We start from the raw sequence: 4,949 nt of genomic DNA on the forward strand, positions 1-4,949 counted from the left end.
TTGCTATAACCGCATAAACAATGGACACCCGTTGCCAACCCATGTGGACGGGCCACGTTTTACTGGTAGAAACGTGGGTTGGCAATTTTGACAACCTTAAACGGTTTAAACTTTTGTGAATAAAATAACTTTAATCTTTTTTGGCTTATCTTGTGTTGATATCCTTGTTATTAGTTTACTTTCCAACTGTTATAATGTTTGTTTTGTTTATACTTATCACGCCTTGAAAAATTAAAAATCATTCAAAAAGTTGAGGATATGATCAAGGATCACATATCCCATAGCCGATAAACTTCAAAAAGTGGTAAAGTTTTAAAAACATAAGTTCAGTTGTCAAGGTATAAGGGTTATTCAAATAAATAATGAATGAAATCAAAATAGTTAAGGATCATACCTGAGGATCCAAGTTAGGATCCTAACCCTTAATACTATAACCAGGATAACCATAAGACAAACCTTACAAAAAGGTGATCAAGGATCCTTAAATGTTTGGCTTCAAAGACCTGAAATAGGATACAACTTGGGACTAAGCCAATATAAGATAAAAGTTAGCAACTGGGGACAAGCCCAAAGGATAACTGGGGACAAGCCCAGGGATAACTAGGGACAAGCCCAAGGATAACTGGGGACAAGCCTAAGGATAACTGGGGACAAGCCCAAATAACTTGTGTAAACTGGAGTATGGCCCTCACTGGCGACTATCCAAACTTAGTGACATGAAAATGCCAAAACCTTAGCTAACGTGAAAACGTTAGAAACCTTAGGAACGGATGTATGGTACGTCTACCATTATACGTAGGATCCTGGGTACAGCCAGTACAATGGAATTATCAGCCCCTAAAGCGAGTACTGGTCCCACTGCCATGAACTATACCAGGATCATCGTGCGCTACTGGCGAAACTGGGGTCACTACAAGAAAACTAGGTTTTTAGTACGCGCAAAAGCGTCCTAAAATGCTATTTTATAGGACCTTTCATTTAATAGGACCAACGGTAAAAGCGTTTCATGTAAAGGGGTCGTAATAAGTCCCGGAACTAAAAAAGCGTCCTAACATCTCATATAAGATTATGAAACCAATTGTATGGTCGCGTAATATGTCTTTGAACAACCAAAATAGTGTCCTAATAAAAACATATTAGGACACTTTTACGATGTTCTAACATTTGCTTACATACTTTTAATCTTTTGATACACTTACAAGCGTCCTTAGAAATAAATTGATAGGACCCTTATGACGTAACATTATAGCTAATTTAATACCAAGAAAAAGGTCCTGATATACCAAATAAGATTACGAAACCAATTTTATGGTCGCATAATATGTCTATAGAAAACTTAAATAGCGTCCTAAAAAGAACATATTAGGACACTTTTACAATGTTCTAATATGTGATTACCAACTTTTAATCTTTTGATACACATAGAAGCGTCCATTAAAATTAACTTATAGGACCATTATGATGTAACGTTATAGATACTTTAATATCAAGAAAATGGTCCTAAATACCAAATAAGATTATAAAACCAATTTTATAAACAGGCCATCAACATATAACATTCTAATAGTTATTGTATAACCATCAACTAATGAAAGAAATAAAACTTTATTATATTTCAAATAAGCATGTTCATAACAAAAACACTAACCATAAATAAGTTATAACATTTTCTAGCATAAAGTCTTAACATTTAACAAACAAATTAAAAGCAATTAAAGAAATAAGAAGCATAAAATCTTGAGTCATTATGCGTCCTCAATCCTCATGGACTACCTACAAATAAACTATCCACGTATAAGTATTAAGTTCCATGATATTAAAATTATTTTATCACAAGTTTAACAAATACATACCGAGATGAATGGATAGGGCCATGTGATGGATGCACCAATACAATCTTGAATTCTAGAAAATAAACCATATGGTCTTACCAAGTTTTCATCTTTTTGTATTGGTACTTGAAAGTTTACCTCACACCATTCTGGTCCAATCTCTGTACCACCAACTAGATTTAAGTAGGATTTGGGATTCATTAAAATAACTAAAAACCACATAAATCACACACATTTACATCACAATAACAAGCACTCACCAACCATTTCTCTGCAGCTTCTCTATGCATCACTCCTCTTCACTGAAATTAAGAATCATTCATTAAACTTCAGACCAGTTAATCAATAACCGGTTGACTTTTTAAATCAAATCAAATCTATATATCTTTGACTTTCAGTCAAAATACTAGTCGAGCCCAAGAGCTCCAACTTTAACTTTGAGAGAGCTCGGGCGCGAGCTCGGCTCGTTTAAAATTGTATTTCTATAGCTCATTGCATTCATATTCTGTACATCCCAATTTTTTGTTTGTCACATAAAAGAGCGTTAAAAGGATTTCACAATTTGTTCTTAGAATCCTTACTATAGAACAATGGCGGAGGAATCGGCGTGTGGTTAGTCAATACTTAATCACTATATTTAACTATTTGCATCTAATGAGCACCATTATGCATCAATTTATCAATGGATTTAACATAACACTTACATGTAGATACAGAAAATCATCAATACAACTAAAACCAAGAACAGATCATAGGGGCTGTTTGGTAGCATCTTAATGACCATTCAGATGCTACCTCTTAATGGTTTAAAACAACTGAATGAATAAGAGGTAACCTCAAGTCTGAATGGTTAAGAGGTAACCTCTGAATGGTAAATCATCACATGTCACATTCTTCTACCTTCTCATTGGTAAAATTCTTAATGGTTCCATTAAGAGGTAGCCTCTTAATGACCATTCAGAGGCTACCAAACAGCCCCATATACGAATAAACAGATGCATCAATTTCCAACATATTACGAACTCACCTAGAAGATCCTAAGGCTAAACTTTGTACACATCAACATCCGAAACAACATCATTGGAAAGGTAAAACTGATGTCCTCGATTTTTTAACAACTAAATATAAAGTTGGAGAAGAATTGCTGAATTTTAGTAGCAACATATCATAGACTTATGTTTTAATTAAAGGAATCCGTAAAACTTCTTTGCTCATCACATATAGAACAATTTTTTTGCAAAATTAAAAAATCCAAATACAAAACTTACCGATAATGGTGCGTACCCAGAACAAAGCAAATATAGAGCAACTTTTCCATTCCGTCGAACACCTTTAATTTGAGCAGGTTTCGAGAAACTTCCACGCAAATAAGTGTGAAAAGAGCAATTCAGCGACCTTCGCTGATGATACGGGTAATCCAGCCGATAACAACGTCGACAAGGACTCAAACGCCCACATCAACAGATCATCGCCTTTAATTTGAGTAGGTTTATGCTCCTCCTCTTTTAGTTCGAGTTAAGTCGTGGGGAAGAAAGCCAACAGAGCAAAAGTTAGGGTTTGAAGATCCTTTTTTGCAAAACCGCAAAAACCCCTTTTGGAATCTTTCACAAAATTAGGGTTTCAAGATCCTTTTTTCTACTTCTTTCTGCAAACAATAAGACCCTTTAAATCGTAATGCCAAAACCAAAAAGAAAAGGAGGTGTCCTAGTTTATGAGATCTAGGTTAAGAAAAACGAGAGGGAAATTGGAAATTTTTGGGTCATGGGAATGAAAATTGAAGTTTATTTTTTAAATCTTTCATACAAATAAAAATAAAAAAAACTTATAATATAATATAATTTTTCTTTTTATACTAGATAAGTGTATGTCAATTAACTGTTTAACAACTGATGTATAACATTAAACGCATCACGGTCGACTTTAAATAAAATTTAATAAAGATTAATTATTATGAGGATTTTTTTTACCAAAGTATAATCCTAAAAATACATTTTAACATCATGATGAAAAGCTTTACCTATTCATAAGTATTTTTTGTGGGAAAAAAGCTCATTTAACATGATGATCAAAAGCATTACCTAACCATGTATAGTTTTTTTAATTGGAAAAAACTACGAAAAAATGTCGCTAACTATGTCCATATTACCCATTGAGGTTCTTAAAGCCCAATATGGTCCATTATAACATATATAATATAATATTATCCAATATGATCCATAAGCCCTAATACAGTACATTGAGACATATATGATCTACTTAGGGATGAGCATATCGGTATCCGATACCGAACCGATACCGATACCGCCTAATACCGATCCCGAATTTCACCCACACTAGGTGTTGGGGCTGGATTTTACTATAAATGATCCTTATACGTGATCCTGACAAGTGATCCTTGTTTCTTTGGCAGATAGTGATCCTCAGCCAGACTTCAGGATCAGGATCATGGGACGATATGGTGATCCTTATACTAACGGTCATTTTCGATTACTACAATATTATTTTGCAGGAATATCTAGCAGGATATGCCCTACATATCATGATCCAGGGACGCGCTTTTACAAATATGGCAAGAGCTGAATTGAAGATGAACGTTGTGCCGGATATGGAAACATGGCTTGATCTTAGGGCAGCAATTTAGGCTAGATTATCTTTATTTCTAAAGGGGTAATGAGCTGATTAGTGGTCTATCTACCTAAAATAAGTTACCTACACATGTATAAATACCCATCTTCCTCATTCGGAAGAACACACACAACATACGACACAACTCTCAACACTTAGACACTAAGTGATCCTTGTACTCAGCTCATTATCATCCGAAGTTGTAACTACATTTTTATTATATTGAAGTTGGTGATCGGTAGTTGCCATCACCCGAGGTTTTTTATGCCGGAGATCATACATTGATCAAGGGCTTTTTCCTCGTATAAATCGTTGTGTCTTTGCATATTCATCACATAAGTGATCCTTTACTTTCATAGCTAACCAAGCATCATACCCCATTTACATATAGTTTGGTTACATTATCCTTGTGTGATTTTTGACCAAAACAGTTTGGCGCCCACCGTGGGGCAATTGGTGCTTCATTCATAAAGAAAATCTTTTGTTCAAAAT

At 34.6% G+C, this 4,949-nt stretch overlaps 1 long non-coding RNA gene across 1 annotated transcript; it reads right to left on the reverse strand.

Annotated features, from left to right (window-relative positions):
* Positions 1 to 1,677: 1,677 nt before the first annotated feature.
* LOC110874062 lies at positions 1,678 to 2,287 on the reverse strand. Its single transcript, XR_002555600.2, has 3 exons — positions 2,093 to 2,287; positions 1,854 to 2,005; positions 1,678 to 1,773 (listed from the first exon to the last, which is right to left on the reverse strand). It is a non-coding gene; the product is annotated as an uncharacterized LOC110874062 (long non-coding RNA).
* Between the last annotated feature and the right edge of the window lie 2,662 nt (positions 2,288 to 4,949).

The sequence above is a fragment of the Helianthus annuus genome, chromosome 7 (assembly GCF_002127325.2).
Source record: "Helianthus annuus cultivar XRQ/B chromosome 7, HanXRQr2.0-SUNRISE, whole genome shotgun sequence".
NCBI lineage: Eukaryota > Viridiplantae > Streptophyta > Magnoliopsida > Asterales > Asteraceae > Helianthus > Helianthus annuus.